Here is a 23,761-nt window from a genome sequence, read left to right on the forward strand (position 1 = left end):
GTGACTTTAACTTTCACATAGATGATGTAACAAATCGTGAGGCATCACACTTCCTTGAGCTACTTGAATCCTCCAACCTTCAACAACATACTACGGAAACCACACATCGTTGTGGGCACACTCTTGATTTGATCATCTCACGTCAAACAGATAACCTCGTCTCAAGTACCACTATTCACAGAGGTCTTCCATCTGATCATGATGCTGTGAGTTGTAATCTTGCTGTACCTCGTGTAAAGTCAACAAGGCGCAAAGTTTGTTATCGTAATTTCAAGAGTATCAACATGGCAGAAATGCGCAAAGACATCCAAGCATCACCTCTTGTCACAAGCCACACTTCCGATCTGACTACTATCATAAATCAATACAACACAACCTTGCACCAATATATTAACCACCATGCCCCAGAGAAGACTCGCACCATCACTTTAAGACCACATGCACCTTGGTACTCTGATGTAATTCATGCCGCCAAGCAAAAGAAGAGACAACTTGAAAGGAAATGGATGTCATCTGGACTTGAGATTGACAAACAGATCTTCAAAGAAGAATGTAAGGCATACCATCATATGATTGAGAGTGCTAAATCTACTTACCACTCGGACAGAATTGCTAACTGTACTATGTGATCAGAAAAAACTTTTCAAGATTATTGACAAGATGCTGACTCCAGAAGATGACAATACATTACCAGCTTCCGATTGCCCTGAAAAACTGGCAAACAAATTTGCTAACTACTTCGACAGTAAAATCAACAGTCTTAGAGAGGACCTTGATGAATTAGTAGTACCAACAGTGAACACTGTCAACTCGCATACACCTATTGCCAAGAGACTCAGTGAATTCTCACCTGTGTCATCAGAGCTGGTCCGTAAGATAATTATGGATTCACCAAATAAACACTGTCAACTGGACCCTCTACCAACCTGGATGCTGAAGGAATGTATAGATGAACTTTTACCATCGATTACGGAAATTATCAATGCTTCATTGGCAAGTGGATGTGTTCCCAACTCATTCAAGACAGCCTTAATTACACCCATCATCAAAAACCTGAAAAATGACCCCAATGACCTCAAGAATTACAGACCAATATCAAACTTACCGTTCCTGTCAAAAGTTCTGGAGAAAGTAGTGGCACATGAACTTCATCATCACCTACAAAGCAATGACCTATATGCAAAGATGCAGTCTGCATACCGTAAACACCACAGTACAGAAACCGCTATCATTCGTGTTTATAATGATATTCTTCATGCTATTGATGGACACCAAGATGTTATACTTGTCCTATTAGATCTGTCTGCAGCATTTGACACGATTGACCATCAAATCTTAATAGACAGAATGCATAAGCGGTTTGGGATAGATGGCACAGTACTCTCCTGGTTTAGGTCATACCTCCAGCATCGAACACAACATGTAACAGTAAACAATGCAAAGTCTGCCTGTCACAGCCTAAACTTTGGAGTCCCACAGGGATCGGTTCTAGGTCCCATACTCTTTACCATGTATGTCGCACCCTTAGAGGATCTGATTTCACAACATAATCTAAACAGTATGATGTATGCTGATGACTCTCAACTTTACCAGATGATGAAACGATCACAACACATGAACACAGTCTCGCGTATTGAAGCATGCATTGCTGATATACGAACTTGGTATGCATCGAATAAATTAAAGCTTAATGACAGTAAAACAGAGATAATCCACTTCTCATCTCGATTCAGTAAAACCAATCCTGTACCATGTATCACAATTGGGGACAGCACTGTCAACACATCATCCACAACACGTGACCTTGGGGTTATACTTGACTCGGAACTTAGAATGACTTGTCATGTAAATAACATCTGCAGAGCAGCATCTCTAGCCATTCGAAAGATCGGCCAAATTAGAAAGTACCTCGACAATACCCGTACCGAAAGACTAATCCATGCATTTGTTACCTCTAGGCTGGAGTATTGCAATTCCATCCTCTATGGATTACCAGACAAAGAGATCAACAAACTTCAACGTGTGCAGAACACAGCTGCTAGACTTGTTGCCAAACTACGCAAATATGATCATGTCTCACCAGTATTACATAATCTTCATTGGTTACCTGTACGTCAACGTATTGCATACAAAATCTTGCTCGTCACCTACAAGGCTGTCAACAAACTGTCACCATCCTACATCATTGAACTAATACCCATACACAAGCCAACACGTGCCCTACGTGCTAGTACTCATCTTACACTTGCCATTCCACGTGTTGCAACTACCACGTACGGAGATCGCGCCTTCTCTGTTGCCGGTCCTAAGTTATGGAACTCTCTCCCAATTCACATTAGGAGAGCGGTATCGATCGAAACATTCAAGTCCCAACTAAAGACATACTTGTTTACAAACTTTTAGAACATACTATACTTTTAGTGCAGTAATCAATAAGTTTTGTTTTTTAGTGAATTTCAAGTTGTCTTTTTTTTTCTTTTTTTTCTCTCAGTATTGTAAAGCGCATTGAGGCTGTTGCGTAATGCGCTGATAAGAATTTATTATTATTATTATTATTATTATTATTATAACAGTTCTGTGTTGGTTTCAGTCACTATGAATAACAGTTCTGTGTTGATTTCAGTCACTATAGATAACAGTTCTGTGTTGATTACAGTCACTATAGATAACAGTGCTATGTTGGTTTCAGTCACTATAGATATTAACAGTTCTGTGTTGATTTCAGTCACTATAGGTAACAGTGCTATGTTGGTTTCAGTCACCATAGTTAACAGTTCTGTGTTGATTTCAGTCACTATAGGTAACAGTTCTGTGTTGATTTCAGTCACTATAGATAACAGTTCTGTGTTGGTTTCAGTCACTATAGATAACAGTTCTGTGTTAATTTCAGTCACTATAGGTAACAGTTCTGTGTTGGTTTCAGTCACTATAGATAACAGTTCTGTGTTGATTTCAGTCACTATAGATAACAGTTCTGTGTTGATTTCAGTCACTATACATAAATGTTCTGTGTTGGTTTCAGTCACTATAGTTAACAGTTCTGTGCTGGTTTCAGTCACCATAGATAACAGTTCAGTGTTGATTTCAGTTACTATAAATAACAGTTCTGTGTTGATTTCAGTCACTATAGATAACAGTTCTGTGTTGATTTCAGTCACTATAGATAACAGTTCTGTGTTGATTTCAGTCACTATAGATAACAGTTCTGTGTTGATTTCAGTCACTATAGGTAACAGTGCTATGTTGGTTTCAGTCACCATAGATAACAGTTCAGTGTTGATTTCAGTCACTATAGATAACAGTTCTGTGTTGGTTTCAGTCACTATAGATAACAGTTCTGTGTTGATTTCAGTCACTATAGATAACAGTTCTGTGTTGATTTCAGTCACTATAGATAACAGTTCAGTGTTGATTTCAGTCACTATAGATAACAGTTAAGTTTTGATTTCAGTCACTATAGATAACAGTTCTGTGTTGATTTCAGTCACTATAGATAACAGTTCTGTGTTGATTTCAGTCAGCATAGATAACAGTTCTGTGTTGATTTCAGTCACTATAGATAACTCACTCACTCACTCACTCACCCACCCACCCACCCACCCACCCACCCACTCACTCACTCACCCACCCACCCACCCACCCACCCACCCACCCACCCACCCACCCACCCACTCACTCACTCACTCACTCACTCACTCACTCACTCACTCACTCGCATATCTGTAATGTGGTTCTTAAAAGAGCATTCGTACCAATGCACTATTCTTTGCTTGTCTAGTGGCCTGATTGAGATTCAGTTCATGTCTGGAACTAGTTCCGGTATCATTCTAATTCATGTATCGAATTAATTAATTCAAGTCGGCCTTTTACTGAATATAACATTACCTTTAAAATATGTTGACAACACACATTCTTTTTATAGACAATGAATTCATGATGTCTCTTCGATTTGATTGAATCACAGTTATTCTTTAAAGACGCAACTACAAGGTCTTTAGCTTGTGTGTCAATTTGGTTTTAAAAATAAAAAGTGACATTTGGTTTAATATTTAGTAAAATTAATCTGAGCACTATTAGTAACTGACAGAACACTTACTTAGTAGGCTAGCATAATAATATATTTACACATTGAATTTTTTTAACACTTTTTTTTTATTCCTCGTGTTTGACGAGTGTGTGAGCGACGCCCCATGGTATTTATATTTTATAGTCTAAGACCAAATGCTTACGACAGTGTATTTTATAAGGAAAATACAAGATACATTGGTCACTCAAAATGTCCATAAATGTTAAAACCCAATTCAATACTCTATTCCATAATTACATTTTTGTTTCCATAGTAACGCTCTCTGATTTTATTAATCATAAATAAACAACTTAGTTTTTTATGAGGTAATTGTAACCGGTTCGATGAGGATGAATAACAACATGTATCACGAATTAATTTTAAACATTTGATCATCTCCGTGTTAATCTTGGTATCACTTTGACAGTGTTCGATGAAATAAATACATCAACATCATTTCATGAGATCGTACGAGTTCACGTCATATTATGACATTTCCAATTTCATGTTTTAACAGGTTTCTACAAGGTACAATTTCAATGTGTGGGTGAACACATATTTCTACAACGCCACTCCCCCATTTCCTGTTCCCTCTCAGGTAACATGACATTTTGTTTTTAGCATTGTCGGGTTACTTGCTACCTTTCCACCCTTGTAAAAAAGAGCAGTGCTACTTAGCATAATCGTTCATAACCATTCGCTGTGACAGACACTATGCATGATGACGTCTTACGTATTGACGATATATTACACTTAAAGAGACTGGTTAATTATGGTACATATACTAGTATACAATCATTGTGTCCAGGGGATTATTTCAAAATGATGGGTTTTATTAAATCAGAACCCAGGGTCTTGTTGGTTTTGGTTCTCTACAAACGTCGCCATACCTCTTCGTTAGTGAGAACGATTGGTTGGTATTAATCACCTACATGGGTGTCTGTGCCATTTCTGTTCCATGTTGATTTTGTTTGATTTTGTATTGTCATGTGTACTTGTTCGCTGTCTATATTTTATTCTATTTTATAGTTCTTTTTGTACCGATGCAAAGGTGAAAAAATAAATAAAAAAATACGCGATATTTAATTAGTCTCTAATGCATGGTAACGATGTGAAAGGTCCAATTTGTTCACCTGTGCTGACGACTAACCACATATTGTTATAATGCCCATATTTTTTAGATGAATTTTATTTATAATTATTTTTCATGCGCTTGGTCGGGAGAAATTACTTGGTCGAGAGAATGCATTTGCAATCGACACAGACATTGTCGCCCATTATACAGGCAACAACGGAGAGCGCCCTCGTTAGGTGAAGATCGATGTTCCTGGAGTGTCGGGCAACAGTAATACTAGAAGATAGAGTTTTGGCCAGGTGTCAAGGTGCCATATGAAAGGATGCAATTCCGGCAGAAGTTGTTGAAAACTGAGTAGCCATGACAGCTATCGTGGAATAGAGAGTTTGAGCTGCCATGATGGATAATAAGGTGCCGTTAGAAAGGCTGACTGCAGAGAACTACAAGTAATAGCAATGTTATGCGGGTTTCAATTTCGTTTATTATTTGCCTTGTAATCGGGTGTACATATCCCGGGTAGGTTGGGGATCACGAAAGCCGAGTTCAGTCGAGGATGACAAGCTTTCCTGGCATTTGAGCAATGTTTTTGACAACTAACTTTCACTGGGGCTTGAAATAAACACAGATGTATAGCTAAATTTCTTGCATAAATCATGAAATTGTAAGACTACCCTTACGGAAGGCATTCAGTTTATTTATTTTTTTGCTCATTATGAAGCTTCATGGTATGTTCCATCAATTGGTTGAGATTTATTGAAAATCGTTTATTTTTTCCATCAATAACTTTGAAAGGAAAACAATTACTTGAACTCTAACACGATGTGTTTCATATGGTTTCATTCCTGAATGTTTATGTACAAGTATTTGCTTACGTAAAGAAGACTGACAGCTACAGGTTTGTTGATTACAGAAGAGTTCTTTACATAAATTATGCAAAACAGACATTGCAAGAAGACTTCTGTGCAATGACTGACGTGACATAATCTCTCAGCTGGATTGTTGTATAAAACCAGTTGTTAATTAAATAAAAAAGCATAAACTACCTCCTTGCATGTAAACCACCAATTTCAACCCGGACTTATGCACGGTGATTTTGACCAGTGCAAGCGGTTAAAAAGTTAAAGTACAGCCTACAGCATTCTACCCGACGGCGATCTTTTAGATGACGGTTTTCAAGTATCATGCATGTAAAAAAAACATACAAATATAACTAATAACTAACAGTATTGCAGGTGAATTGTTTGAGCCGATTGAACATTTGATGTTTACATTAATAAAACGATTTTATCCGGGGCCTTAGCCAGCCTGGACAAGCTTTGAACTTTGTTGGTGGATTTTGACAACGTCCTCTTCACATAGTATATTATATTATTATGATCAATTAGGGTGAAAGTCATATAAATTGTGGCAACCAGACTCTAACAATCGGCTTATTACGGCTCGTTCCGTTTCAGATCTTTCAAGACTTATTTATTTCTGTGTACGATGACACTGTCTAAACGACAAACCCGTCAAGAATTTGGCATCGAGCGATCCACAAGTCTATTAAAGTTATAAAACCGAGATTGTGAAGGTACACGTAGACAGTGCTCAGAGACACTATACCGACAAAAAAAGTTTGCTCCGGTTAGTAAAATGTACCAGGGAATGGAGAGATATCGCGTCGGTAAATGTAAAAGACGTTAATTTATGTATTATATACAAAAATACAACTTCAGTGATTGTTACGAGACTTTGAGGGACAAACCACAGTCCCTCTATCATACTAAGCAAATCCAATAAACCTTTTTTAGTTTAAGAACTAAACTTTCATTTACATTATACTATATTTGACTGTTTGTTAAAGTTAAATAATTTTAAGTGGAAATCGAAATAAAACGCAGTTTTTTTGGTATAAATCAGAGATGAACTTGAAAATGTAAAAAAGTCACAGTATAAAGACAGTATATCAAGGATAATGCTAGGTGCATCTCACAATTTATATAATATAATATTAATGACAACATAATATTAATAAACAATTCAATGAATTGTGTTTGTTTCCATAGTAATACTCGCTGATTCCGTGAAACAGCAGAATAATAAAGTAAATAAAATATTACATTTGAGGCTAACTTTTAACAATGCCATGTTTCTACTATGGTAACCATGACAACGATTCGATAAGGATGAATGATGAAATGTATCAGCTAAATTAATTTACAACAGACGATAAGCATCAATGATCAGTTATTCTCCGTAATAATCCAAGCATTACCTCGACAGTGTTTGTACGATATCACAAAACCAGACTGTGTATAGAATCTCACTCGCAGGACACGATGTTTTTAACGTCTCTCACAACGTTTTTTGTAACGAATTACATGAAATAAAATACATATACTGATAGTGAACACACAAATAAAAGGAGGCATTTTATCTACACTATGAATACAAATGAACACCACTCACATATTACCAACATCAGACTAGACACATAAGACTCATAACAATCCTGCAAGATTTATTACCAAGATATCGTTAAAACTAAATATAAAGTCAACGTTTATCAATCGTAGTAACTGTAGACTACCAAACTTAAAATCTTGTCAGTCGAAGATATGTAGAAGAAAGATTTAAGTTGTACACGACAATTTTTTTGTTTGATGTAACGAAGTCTCTAGATGTGCATCATGTGAACACGTACTGAAAGTTTAATGACAAGATAAGTATAAACGATAGTTTCAAAATAACCCAGGGTTCAATTCGTTTGAGTAGTTAAGAAATACACTTTACAATGTTTAATTACTGGTATGGTATGTATTTTTATGATTCTATGGAAACATCAATGTACAGGTATTAAATGCAATGAACTACTTTCAGAGAATGGAAAACAACACAAGAAATCACTAGGCTTATATCGTTCTGTTTAGCATAATTTTCTTGTAATTAATTGTTCGAAGTAGAATAAAAATAATGGCAGACATTTTACCATCGATGCATCATCTGTATTTGTATAGAATTACGAGATAAGAATGTCACAATACTCGTTGAAAAGCAAAGCATAATGAAGTGTAAACCAAACAGTAACTTTGCTATTGTAGAAATCTTCAACCGTAACAAGTTCTGAAGCGTTTAGTTTCCATATGAACTAGGCAGTGAATGGATGGTTTAACCGTTGTTTCTGTTCAGGAGGCAATGGTGTTGTTTGTGGTTTGTAATCAGTCGTTGTATTTACTCTGGCATCTGTAGTTACTCTTTGACAGTGTGTTTGCAAATAGGAAGATCCATTTTAGATGTAGACGACGACTTTTATCATATTATCTCATTGAATACAACTTATATTGGCGGGATCGATCCGAACTACTCTGCTAACCCTGACCTTCGTATGGGCCACAATTATCCCTCGCGTCGTACAAAGTTACTGTCAGCTGGCAATCGACGTACCTTCAAAAACTTTAGAGTTACCCTTTGGATTACCTTCAGCTATACTACTGTCATGAATCTAACATTTCCACTTTTGCAGATAAGATTATATCCGACAATATGTCTATTTCGAGTGTAGTGACTGGCATCAACAATTATGTCTAGACACGCTACCTATTGTTGTGATGTAGATTGCCGCGGATATCTCAGTAGTGACGCTAATTAAATATGTATGTTATATTATCTAATATAATTAGAACAGAAGAGTCATATAAGTTTATATATTTATATTTTGGGGACACACTGGAGAGAGTGTTAGCCAAGGACAATACAATCTCAGTGTTATCTATCTACAGAAATAAAGTCGCATTGTTATGTTCAATATTTGGTCCACAATGTATTTAGGGAGCGATCAGTTTTTACGGCCGGGGGTGGGCCGATGACTTTTTGTTCATGCTGTACTTAAAAATAGTGACCCCCCCCCTGCAATTCATTCACAAAACAATCCATCCCCCCCCCCTGACAAATAAAAAAACACAATACCCCCCCCCCCCATCTGTTGACAAGAAACACTCTTTTTGTTCTTGCAAAAGACACTCTATTCTCAAAGCATATTACCGCACACTGCATAGTTAATTTTACATGTTACATTTTCAGTAATTTTAAGTGTATCTGGAAATTGCTAACCAAAATCCATTGCTTCACATGTATAAAGCTCTTTAGATAGGAACCCTATGAGAAGTATGATTGTCTGTTCACTAACATACAAAATATTCATGGTTAAGTAACCAAAAGTTCTATGATATCTCTTAGATTGAGTGAACTATTAATATGTATTAATTCAGCTAATTATCAAGTACAATATTATAAATGGAGTTAATATACTTGTAAACCAATGTCCATAACTGTCATACATAACGATGTACTTGCATCATATAATGAATTGTTTACATTATATAAAGATGTGTTGTTTTCTTAAGACTTAACACAACTGCGGCTTTCCATACATGTACACGTTTGCACTCCTCAAGGCACTTGTTTGTCCTGTTCATAATTGTTCAGTTTAATCATGGCACCGACTCAAAACTCCACCCACCCCCCCACCCCCCATTCATTGACCACACTGATAATTTTGAAAGGTTTTGAATAATGAAATGTGATAAATGTCATTGGTTTCAAAATAGAAATTAAAAAATGTCATAAAAATGTTTTCTGTACTACAGCAGTTTCTAAACTAGATTACTAATTCAATTCACTTACTACTGGCTATGTTGTCCAGTATATTGCTGGCAACATGATAGCCTTGAAAATAAATACACTCTAATACCGAGGAAATGTAACATTATGATCTGCTGACAAATTTTTACTCGCAGTATACAGTCACTCAATGTGGATACTAGATATTCCAGAGGAGATGTAAAATCTAAAATTGCACCGTGTCAGTACTATAGAAGTTCTGGCTACAGTAAATATCCCTTTACTAAATCATCATCAAACAAGTCTGTGTTTATTACTTTGTTTATCAGTCATTCACATAATATATATTCTCTGAGAATCCGATTAATATTGTATTCACCTTGGAATATATTTCTTTCTTGGTAGTTTATGGTGTAAAACAATAGCAAGACAAAAGGGGGTTTCACATGTAGCCTGGTAACGTATTAAACTTGGTGATGGTCACAGGTATCAGAGAAGAAGTGAAACACAAACACAAACACAAACACAAACACAAACATAAACACAAACACAAACACAAACACAGAAAAGTTATTTTTGATAAGACATGTAGTTCGTACTATAGCTATGCCAAGTAACAGTTCAATAGTTTGTACATGTATGATAAATCAACATATCAGGGATGAGATCAGTAGGTAAAAAAACTAATTCTTTTAGTAAGGCCTCGGAACCCCTTCCTCACCCCTTCTAACTAAATTGGTAAAATTGTTGCACACAGTACAATCAATTTCAAATCAGTATGTAGTATCATGTAGTGCTATTAATACAAAGCCAGTATGTAGTGAGGAAAAAATAGCCTTTTTATTGGCACAATAATGTATTTTAGGGCCATGCATAACAAATTTTTGTCTCATTTTTCAATTGACATTTTTAGAAATGTCTGTATTGGGGTACAAAACAGATTTCATTATAAAATACCCCCTCTCACCCAACCCCTCACTAAAAGAATGTAGTTTTTACCCTACATTGAACTATTGATCTCAACCATAAACCAATTCTAATGGAGATGATCGTAGTTATCATACATTATATGTACAAAAATATATAGGAACTAGACTAACTATATACATGGACATTGAATATCCACTATCTAGACACAGGCTGGGTCAGGCACTTTCAGTCACAGTGTTTGCCACATATTATTTCAAAGTGTCCTAAATTGGTTATGTTTGTGCACAATTCAACATGTTCAGGTCAATGGGGGAACAGATTTTAGAGCTAGTAAATCTTAAGGTATTTCATATCTTATGTTTTACATGTACAGCTACACATGCAAGTTTTTGTACCACAAGATGACACAATGCAACTCATGGCGTGCAATAGCGAGAAGTCAATTTTCTAACAAATAACTGTTGCTTAAAGGTGGCCATGGTGCAGTGTTGTGATGCCATACCATATGTATTGGATGTATCACGAGACAGAGTTTATGTAATATTTGAATGTATATTTATAGCTATTTGTTTATGGTTTATTTTATGCACATACATTTTTTGTGTTAATAGCTTGCACAGCACCCACAATTGGCAGCATAGCGGCTCAATGACTAGTATGCATGCGCGTCCTATATACTATGTGATAATTTTTGGGTGGTTTTAGCCAAGGATGCATTGCGGTACAATGACTATGCATGCACGTTCTACGTACGATGTGCAATCTTCACGCCAAGGGCACTATCTATGATATCATTGTGAGGCAGCCAATCACAATGAATCTACCCAGCTGTGCATGCTTAGGGGCTTTGGCCTAGTTATGATATTAAATGTATGCACATTGAAGTACAGCTTTATTCACCTTTATTCACCTTGTAAAAATGATGACCCCCCTTCTTTGAGTCCCAAATTGAGGTGCCCCCCTCTGATTTAACCCCCCCCCCGGTCGTAAAAACTGATCGCTCCCTTAAATACATTTAACTATTTGATATGGTGGAGATCAGAACCCGATGTAAATGTGGCCAATTGGTACTGGCCAGCTTCTTGCCTGCTAATTGCCTTTCCCCGAAGTAAAGCTAGCGAGTCACCATAAATAAAAGCTAACTTCCTGGAGAAGAAAAAGGTGATACCAACTTCTACACGATTCTAGTAATATGGGACTCAAGGGAATGCCTGCAAAGAAATTACCCAGGATGTCAATAGGAAAAAGTACTTCCCTTGTCTAGAAATAGAACCGACAAGGATGCCACGTCAATGGAGGATTTGTGACCATGAATGTCTTCAAAATACCAAAGTTTGGAACTGTGAGAACCAAACGAAATGTCAAGCTATATAAGACTGACGACAGAGTTGAAATTCCAAAACCCAACTGTTAACAAGTAAGAACCATGAAAAGAGAATTGAAGACAAAATTTAGGAACAGTATTAAAGAAATGGAATGACAGAGTGAACTATTGTATGTGAAAAGTGAATTATTACATGAACTCTGACCTTATTTAACCATACGGCATTTAATTTGTTATTATGGTATTTTGTCAATCCAATGACTTTAACTCATAGAAAACTATTTCTGCATAACGTTTAGACAAGACATTTTCTGTCTGACTTTGCTTTTCATATTCATGTTCGACAACATTATGCGGAGGTCTCGTGGTCACTTAAATTAGATGGATTAGTATGGCGTCTGAACTTAAGAGACGAGATATCTTAGGCCAAATAAAAAAAGTTGTCTGATTCCGGTTACCCGACCCCACCTAGTTTTTCACGCCGACCCTAAATTTGTTTACGTATTCGAGAAAATAATAAAATTGCGAAAATCGTGAAGTCTCGCAAGAAATGGTGGGTGCAGAAACTGACATCAACTTAAAAAGACAATATAAAAATATTCTTCCAATCTGTAATGGCTGTACCTCTGATAGAAAGGCATAAACAACACAGAGACCATTTGAAAAAACAATGGAAAAGCTGAACTAGACACTCACACATGAAAAAAATATATAATAAAATAAAATAAAAAATTTACCCACCCCACGTATTTTAATATTTAATGTAATCGGAACCACATATTGTTTTACGCCTTATCTACGAATATTCTACTTCTAGCCGTCAAATGCTTTCTTCGTGAGGATTGGGAATGGAGTTGGGACTTGGGAGTGATGTTTAATTCTATGATGTCCCTCGTCACATCGATTTCTTTATGTTTTAATTATTTCAAATAAATTTGAGAACAAAACTCATTTATTTATTTATATGGATTGAGACAAGCCTTTAGACAGGTATAATAGTACCATTAATCTATAATTTCTACTTTAGCCGGTAAATGTATTTCCGACATAATGTGTCTATTTCGAGTGTAGTGACTGGCATCTACAGTCATGTCTAGACACGCTATGTATTGTTGTGATGTAGATTGCCTGTATATCTCAAAAGTGACGCTAATTAAATACGTATTTTATATTGTTTAATGTATTTAGAACAAAAGTGTCGTATAAGTTTATAGTTGCAGTTCCTGTGTTTTGGGAACACTGGCGAGAGCGTTAGCTAGAGACGGACTTGAGGATTTTGTAACTGCATTACTTCATCTAGTACTATAAAGTTACAAAATCCTCAATTTTGCCTCGTCCGATCTCAGAGCGCTGTCTATCTACAGAAATATAGTCACATTGTTATGCTCTATTCTGGCTACTAGGTGCGTCAATACGTCCTACTACTTGATACAACTAACACGAGCAGCAAAGCGTTAGAAACGAATAAATGTCCGTTTGACAATATCAATCAATATCAATATCAATCCATCTCGATTTTTCACCCGTCATGATTAGCATTCGTCAACGATATGCATTACTTCATCTAGTACTATAAAGTTACAAAATCCTCAATTTTACTGTGTGTACTCCACTTCTAATGTCGTACAATGTTCACCATTGCGATAAGCGTAATGTACTTTTAACATCAATTGTGTCACAGTACGTTGGTTTGGACAATACCAGCAGCGTACAATACCAGCGGCTTAAACTACGATCGGGCGTATTATTGGAAACACACAATTATTTTACTCATTTTGCTTTAGTTGCAGTTAGTTCGATAACTGTCACCGACTGTCTAGGGTATTTTCGTCAGGTCTGTTATCCGAATGTATAGAGACGAAGTTTTTAGCAGAATACAGTATAACACACAATGTCGTCTGAATACCATGCGAAAAGTGCGATCGCATTGATAAGAATTCTCTGTTGACCTCTAGGGTACATTGTAGTAGCATCCTGAAACAGACATGAAATGATCTACCAACCCACCCTGTTTTGAAATTGGGCATTATCATATCGGAACCACACTATTTTCGCCAAAAATTGAACGTTGAATGATAACATTCTTTGCCTTCAGTGAATTTGTTTCGAAACTGTTTATACCTAAACATTCACGTCATATTTATCTCCCTCTGAGTTCATTGTCGAACATAAATCTAGCAAATTATGTGAATATTCATATATTTTCACATGTTACACGTCCTCTGTTTTCCTGACTACCTTTAAAAAACATTTGCCTAAAATGCTGATTTGGCTAATTTTGACTACTACAGTGGAACGGAAATATGGTCTGCTTTGTCTGTGCTCGGGAGCCAAGTTTGAAATGTTGGTCTTTCGCTCCGCATTATGCTATCGAAGCTTTCCAACTGAGTTTCACATTTTCTCATTTTTTTCAGTTGTTCGTCGACAGTAGCTGTCCATGCTTATTAATCTTACCTTTACATTCTTTACCTGTTTTCTGCAGGTTAACATATTTGAATTAAGTTTCATTATCCACTAGCTTTCTTGATTGCAGGTAGACAGAATGTCCTAACAATCCTCTCGCCAAACTTGTGATTAAATATTAAACTAGGTAGACACATAGACTAGGTGTTGTAAAAATCCTTAGAATGCATGTTCCCTGGCGTAAACTCAGTGATTCTAATTGACACAATGTGGGAACTAATCCCTAAGAAATCGTGATCACTTTAGTCCTAATTTTTTTTTTTTTCAAGTTACCCCACCTAGTTTTTCACTGCCGACCCTAGCATTTTTACATGGGCCTTTTTAGGCCTTAAGAAGTATTAAGTTAAACTTAAATGTTTTTAACTATTCCAGAAAAACATTAAATAGCGAAAATTGTGAAGTCTCTCGAGAAATAGCGAACGCGGAAACTAACATCAACTTCAAAAGACATTATAAAATTGTTCTTCCAATCGGTAATGGCTGTACATCTGATAGGAAGAAAGCAATAACACGTGGACCATATGGAAAACAATGGAACAGATAACTACCTGAACAAGACACTCTAAATCTACCTACCCCACCTATTCTAAAATTGATCGTATTCGAAACCACACAATTTGCTTAGACCTTAGGAATCAAATACTAACTTATTTGTTTTAACTATATGTCGTCAGAAAGCCATAATAACAGTGATCAGTGGATTTATTTGCAATTTTTTTTTTTTTTTTAAAGTGTTAAGTCTACGCAATAGGGAAATCCATTCATACAGATATTGAATTATCATATCTCATTATAATCTAATATTTTATTCATACAACTAAGTATGTTTGTTTTCATCTATTACTATATCTTTTCCAGTTTAATCAGCAAACATTTATAAAGGTTTCCTATTGACGAGCCAAGTAGTCTTTTACTATCAATTTAAAACGTATTGTAATAACTGTTTAGTTACTTTCAAATTGTATTTTACTAATTGTACCCTATTTGTAAGTAGTCTATGAGTGTATACACCGAACAAATGTACAGTGTGCAGGAACGAAAGTCAGAACGGATACAACTGTTACATGTGTCTATATCTCGCAGAGGGTAATATATATACACTTAGCATTTTGGGTGTTTGAGACACACACAATCCTTGTTTGAGACACACTGAATCCTGTTCATAAGAGCTTAGCATTTGACGTTTTGCTCTACAATTTACTCTAAAACAGAACACTTCAAAATATGCGTTAGTCGGAGGTGACTTCTTCAAAGCATCCTGCTTTACACACTGTTACAATTTCGTGTGGTGTCTAAGACACACTAACTTCTGGTCTGTCGAACAGAGTAAATTGACATTAACTCGCAATATTAGAACATGTGGCTTTCCATGTTGAAGAGAGCGCTCAAGCAGTCAGTAGACGTCTACGCGATGTCCATTGTTTTCGTTGACCATCCCGCTTTCCACTGATATTTCTTGTATCTCCTTTTTAACCCCTCTCTCGCTGTGTCTTTTCGTACAGTAGGTATGTCCAGTGTCTACATCAATTTCTAAAAAGTGGTATATGGTACGCTCAAACTTCAATGATTCTTCATCCAAATTAGATGGTACTGTGCCGTGAAATTAGTCCTGCTTGCATACAGAGTAAGTCGTCCCCAATTGAGCGAAACGCGTACACCGTCTGCAAGCAGGACTACTGTGATAGTGACTCTTGAGAATCGCAATATCACAATTTATGATCTATTTTCTTGGTCACGGTCCAATGGATGTTTTGCATCTCATGAAATCGTAAACAGGGGGTACTTTTTCAGATCACCCTCCGAGAATATGGGTAGGATGCCCCATTTCTACTCTCTCTCGGAAGAAACTTCCCCGGCGAAGGCCCGGGTAGAAAGGTCACGTAATCCAGTACTGTGTGCAGTGTATGGATTAAGTGTCATTGAAGGTAAAACCTGCCGGATTTCTGAAAGAAGGTTTTTTTGCAGTGATTTTCTCCCAGATTCACTATAAAAAGGACGTGGGTTCTTTTCCATTGAAATATTGACTGAAAAATGGGTACATATAAAATTTCGCTACCAAGCATGGGTACCCATACATGGGTATCCATGATCCAGCGACTGCCACCGCTAGGGCATCGAAGAGTTATAATTGTACGGAGTTTTGGTTACCGAAACCACCCGTCGTGAAGACTGCCTGTAGTGTCAATCAACCAATGTTGACGGCCGTTTAATGTGTTGTGTTTTAGAGTAAATTGTTGCAGAAAATCCCCAAATGCTAAGCTCTTATGACCAGGATTGTGTGTGTGTCTCAAACACCTAAATGCTAAACTTTTGTGACAAAGAGCGTAATATATATATATATATATTAATCTATCACTATCAATCTGCTAAGACCAGCGGCTACAAAGAGAACATCGCGTACACCAGCACCCCACCACAGAAAAACAAGAAAAACAGAAATAGAAACACCATCTGGTTCAACCCACCATATAGCAAAAACGTAGCCACCAATGTAGGCAAACGATTCCTCAACCTAATCACAAAACATTTCCCAGCAGACTCCAAGTTACACAAAATATTCAACAGAAACAATGTCAAAGTCAGTTATAGCTGCATGCCAAACATGGCAACCATAATCAAAGCGCACAACTCCACCATCTCCAACAGCGAAACTAAACCCACTCAAAAACCATGTAATTGCAGACAGAAAGACACCTGCCCTTTGAACGACGAATGCGAAACGGAAAACATCGTATATATACCAAGCCACGGAACATGGGAAAAAAACAAACAAAAGTATATATCGGTCTAACAGAGAACAACTTCAAACAGAGATACGCCAACCACAAACAGTCATTCAAACATGAAAAACACGAAAACAGCACAGAACTATCAAAACTCATTTGAAAACTGAAAAGAAACAACGAGCCTTTTTCCATATCTTGGTCCATCAGCAAGACAGTCCAAGCGTACACCAATAAAACAAAACGATGCAACCTGTGTTTAACCGAAAAACTAACCATTATTAAAGCAGACAAAAACCCCACACTAAACAAAAGAACTGGGTTGATATCTAAATGCCGACATGAGAATAAGTTTTATTTGTCCAACTTCAATAGAGCAGCTATCATCTAAACTAAACCCATTAACTAACGAAACACCAATGCCCGACATGAAACAACCCGCCAACACCTACTTGCCCGCACCCAATACCTCACACAATAACAACCAACACCTTCACACACACAGCACCAACCCACCAACACATAGACAATAGTGGTGATATTTCTATTGTCTGCACCCTATATAAACAGCACACCCAGAGAGTAGAAACCAGTTGTCTGATGATCGCACTATGCGTGAAACTCCGAGTTACAACCAAGAAAGAGTTCCAGAACTACCAAAACTATATATATATATATATATATATATATATATATATATATATATATATATATATATATATATACACACACACACACACACACACACACACACACACACACACACACACATTGTAATACAATTATTTCAGATGTTGATTTAGTAAACAGGAACAAATTACAGACACCGCACTTCCCTGTCATAATAAAACCATGCATCACATCATGCATCATACTTGTACACTACATGTGAACGTTACCATGCACGCGTTTGGTTGGTCTTGACTATAAAAATATCGCATACATTTGTTTAACTAATAACATTAGAAACATTTTAGGGGGATTATTTCAGAATCCTAATGCAAAGTAAGGTGTGTCCAATTGTTCTCGGGCATGTAATGTCTAACTACCACTCCATAATGTACGTAGCAAGTTGCTCTAAAATATCCTATGCCGTATTTGCTAGTAATATATTGTGGATAGCATCATGTATATCCATGTTTTCATATACGAGCGGTCGATTGACGGTCAGATTGTTGCAGGCATTGTTTTATCTTATAATTACTGAAACACAAATCTACCGGACAACTAATGTATATATAAAGTGTATACATTGCTGATTCAACCACTCAGGCATACAAGTGTCGTAGCCATATCATTCTGGTGAATCGATCGGTGTATTACATGTATCTACCACTAAATAATCGTCGACTTCTAACGCCATGCTACCGTCTTCGGACACAGTATTGGTACATTGTTCAATAAGGTCTATAAATCTGGCTGCATCTGATGGCACATCGATCACTTGTGTATGTATGTGTAATACCATTCAACCCGACAAGCAAATTGAGTGTAGAATTTAGAGTTTGGTGGTAACGAATAACCTTGGTACAACCATCTCCTCGGAGACTGGTACCATGCTTCTGATTGCCCACATATGGAGTCTTAAATTTCGATGAAGTTCAACTGAGACTATACAAAATCTATGTAGGACTGTGTATGCAGTAAGTTAAATCTAGATTAATAAGTCACTATCCCCAAAATGATTTTTTTCCCGTGCCCATCACCCACTGGTAATATGTCTACATACATAATTATGTTATGGGGTGTGCAGTAACCTGGGAGGGTGAAAGTAGTCTTAACGCTGGTCGTGAATTTTACAATAAATGATGGGTGACTTTTATTATTTCAGCATTTCGAGGAAAGATATTATATTGATTCAAAGTGTTCTCTAACCTACATGTCCCTGTTTTGTGGTATGGCGACCCGTTTTGCACTACCATAACCGTATCTTTTCAACTCCAGAACCAGTCTGTATTTTGCTCCAACGAGCTTCAGTAAACATTTCGGTATAATATACCATTTGTTTTATCTACACTAAGTCATTGTAAATCATCGACTATCAGTTTGCAAATCTTTCCACTCAAAGCTTCACCGTGTTTATACTCGACTAGGTGATTGTTATTGACGCTTGTGAAGTGAAAAAACAAACATTTAATTTACTAGATATGATGGAAAACGTCTTTTGGTGTTTGGCTGCACCTAACCTGTAGTAGTGTCCTAGTATGTGAGTAAAATAAAACACCAGTAGTTATAAATAAACCCAATCCCCCCCACACACACACAAACAGGCACAGTAGACTAAATGCATTCATGACGTGATGCGTGTTTTTTTGTCTGTCAGAATTATTATAGAGACGCGCGGTGTCTGTCATGTAGTCACCCGCTACAAGAGGCAGACACATACCACAATTGTATTACAATGCATATAAAATCACCCTCTGTACGAGACAGACACATGTAACAATTGTATTACAATGTATATAAATCACAGTCTGCAAGAGACATAAACATACAACAACGTGTAGAATGTATATGAATCACACGAGACAGACACATACAAAATTGTATTACAATGTATAAAATTATCCTTGCAAGATCTAAAGACAAACAAGCAACAGTTGTATCAACAGTTTTTTCTCCGTAATGTTCTACGATATCACATTTGAATACTGGCATGTATTTATTTTATTTACAAGTATTGTGGACAATTCTGTATGTAAGCAGAACAATGTCATGAATCTGTAATTTCTACTTTAGCAGGTAAAAGTATTTTCATCAATGCATATATTTTGAGTATAGTGACTTGTGTCTAGAATTACAGCTAGACACGCTATGTATTGCTATGATGTAGATTGGCACTAACTTTAACAATTAGTCTGCATATTGTTGTAGTCATACTGATATCAATATGGATATTATTTTAGTTTAATTAAGGCTTCTTAGAACAAACGAGTTGAACAAGTTTATATATTGCAGTTTCTGTATTTTTGTGACACATCTTATGGAGTTTTAAGCCATGGACAGGACTCTACCCGTCCGAGAACTATCTAGCTACATGTAAAGCCATGTTGTGGAATTTAATATTCGGTATACACGCTGCATCACTACAATTATCTACGTGACAGTAGTATACAAAGCTAAACACTGGTGAAATTACTTTGTTGAAGTAGTTTTGAAACTTTCAGCAATAAATAATTAAATACCATTTTGTTCCATCAACTGAGATACAAATAGCAGTGTCGAAAATTATCGTGAAATTGAACTCAACATTTTCTCAATTAGAAACTCTGTCCATAACTACCCGTCACTACGGTGTTATGATGTCATTATATACAAATTGTAAACAAATCCTAGAAAATCCCACATGTGATGTTAAATTAGTCGAAGAGTAAAACCATTTAAATGTACTGAATTATTACTAGTAAGCACTTAAATATAAACTGTGATTTCCTTATCCAATCGTTCAGTTTTAACACATTCTTATCATTGCTACTATGGTTTAGCTATAATTTACTAGTGGTAGACTGGTAGCAGTGCATATCGACAAGAAAAAAATAGAGCTAATAACATACACATGGTAATTTCATTTAAAAAAGGACAAGTTTACAAAATTATAACTTACTTGCAAAATAAGCCAATATTCCCACCGCCACCAAGGCAACGCGAGACGATTTGAACAGCCACATTTTGATGAAATTGTATCTTTTTATATCAATACAATGTTTCCAACATCGTCTCTACGTAGACGTTTCCCGAGATGTGTAGTTTACATCTCCGGTCAAAGAATACATGTTTGGGTAGTCATGACACGTCATGAGTACGTATCACTTGAAGTGTGGGTAGGCCATGATGAATAGATGATGAGGTGAAACCATATAAACTCTGATATGTAAATACTTTTTTGATAATGTCTTTTAAGCGTGTCAAATATATATGTATCTTGTCGATGTTTGTATTTCCATACCAGTTTAAGTCACATTTCAAATGGCAAACACAGCCCAAATTTGCAGTTCCACCTATATGTTAGTACTGTGGTCCTATATCAGAAATTACCATAGGCATATCATATTTCTTCAAAGGAGAATGATTAAATTGCTGTTCTGTTTGAAAACACTGCGGGACGAACCGGTACCCATTTGTTTCATATTCCGCGAAGCGCCGACTGTGCCTGAAAGGTCAACAGCGGGGTCAAATTTGACAAGCATCTAATGAATATTCATAAGGCGGTATATTACCGTCTGGTTTACAACGATTTTGTTCGTACTTGCCGCATGAGATATACATGTATGTCGACAGGCCGTATATTATTGTGCCAGTGTATTAATGTTTATGAATCAAGGAGATGCCTAAACTGGATAATTTTCTCGCAGTAGTCCTTTATTTATATCTGCACTGCATTTTGGATTTTTGGCGCCGTCATTTTTAGAGACGACCAGCCAACATGTCGTAACATTGTATCAATTTCCAGTGAAAAGAATATCGATCGATACGTCCACTGTTGAGTTACAGTGGAAAGTTCGTTTGTATATTATTTACACTCCTTGATATTTTGTCGTGTTAGGACCTTATATCTTACATATATCAGCCAACATTTGGTAGTTTTGATTTTAGGATGAAGTGCCCTTGTAATTCGTACTTTTTATAACATTTACTGACCTATTTTCGTAATTTCAAGCCTACTTTAAAGATGCGTGTTGGCGTAAATATCGTTAGTTTTGTCAACGGCTAAGAATACTTGACGATAAAATCATACTCAAATGCAGATTACAATAATATAGAGTATTAATTCAAAATTCTAAAGCGATACGAATTTAGCCTATTATACTCCGAAAATGGATGCAAAATTTGAAAATCATAAGTCGAAATTTGAAAAAATTGAACCGACGAGAAGTTCGCACCTTGTTGAATTCAGTAAACGCCATTGTGGTCTATGGGAAATCACGCAAAATCATGGCATCGCCGTGGATACTCGTCACCTCATAAAACCCCTTGGTTTAACTTTTTTATTTTTCTGTTACTTCAACCAATATTTGAGATGACATGTCTCACTATGTCGCCCTAAAACTCTATCGTTTTACTTTTTCGAATTTCAATCCCATTCAGGAAAAATGTTAAGTTTTCCGTCTTTCACTCGGTGGCCGCGTATTTTAGTACGCCAGGCATATGAATGTTTACGACTCTATGAAATATTGAAATTATGTAACTATGGCTTTGATAATACCATATGTTATAGTACTGAACATCATGTACATGATACACTAAGTTTGATATTTGTATTCCGGTGTGCAGTGTAGTAAATATGACTGTACTCTTTGACTATGCTAAATTTAATTTACTGAGCCGTGTGCGCGTCTGAGACGTGATTGTCCAGTGAAGGTCTATACGCGTAAAAGAAACAAAATAGGGAGTGTTCGATCTGCAGTGAAAGAAGTATATTAATTATTATCAATATGTACAAGGCAAATGATTACATTGATACAGTGAATGTATTAAGGCTACTAATCGTCTTCGCTCTGTGAATTATGTTAGTTTTAACATATGAAACCAATCTCCAAGGAATTATGATACACCTGTTATCGTCATCACCTCATGAAGTTGACATAGGTTTTTTTTTCAAATTGTCTCACACCACTGGCTTTGTTATATCAATGAGCTCTGTTTGTCACAAGGTATGTTTTAATGTTGCAGTTCAATTCGTTTTTGACTTGTCAGCATCTGTCATTTTTAAATATAGGTTCAATAGTTATATATAATATAGTGTCGGCTGTTTCACAATCAACGCTGTGCTAGGGAGCAAAATTGGAAATTTTTGTAGCAGCTTAACGTAATCCTAACATATAGTCTAGGAAATGCTTTGATAAATAATTCTCAATTCTTCTATTCTTCAACATGACTAGATTAATATGTTTGTACATTTTGTGTTTTCGACACTATACGTTACAAACACTACAAATCATCACATTCCATTAAGGTCTAGGTTATACATACTAGATATGCCAGTTTATGTTGTACATAGTAGGTATCGACATCTAAAGTTGTCTAACATACCAAAACAACCTTACTATACCTACAATAGTAGTGCTATGACACTACCTTAAATTTAGAGATAATACCACTTTTGTGTGACTTTCAAATCTGATTGTGTACTCCTATACATCTCCTGGCTTCAAAACTATTTTTCCCCATTAACTTAATATTACTAAGCTAAACTAATACCAGGCGAAGTGTGGTTATCACTGTTATTTCGGTTTTGTATGCCAATATAATTCGATGTAACCAAAACCACATAAACTTTTATATCCAAACTTTTTCATCGATAGTGCTTTTTACGCATGTTAAATGAATGAATAGGGACTCGATTCCACTAACACGGTGGTGGTGGTGATGATGATGATGAATACATTTATTAGAATAAGATCTATTTTTGTCTTCACTCCGATTAATTATCTTGTACAGATGAAACCAATCAATTATTTGTTTGTGGACAGCATACACCTATCATTGTAATATCATGGTGATTGCTTTCAGAAAGGTTCTACTCCATCGACCTAATTATATGGAGTAGTACATGTAGAATAAGATTCTTCTAGCAACAC

This window comes from Glandiceps talaboti, chromosome 9 (assembly GCF_964340395.1).
Source record: "Glandiceps talaboti chromosome 9, keGlaTala1.1, whole genome shotgun sequence".
Lineage (NCBI taxonomy): Eukaryota > Metazoa > Hemichordata > Enteropneusta > Spengelidae > Glandiceps > Glandiceps talaboti.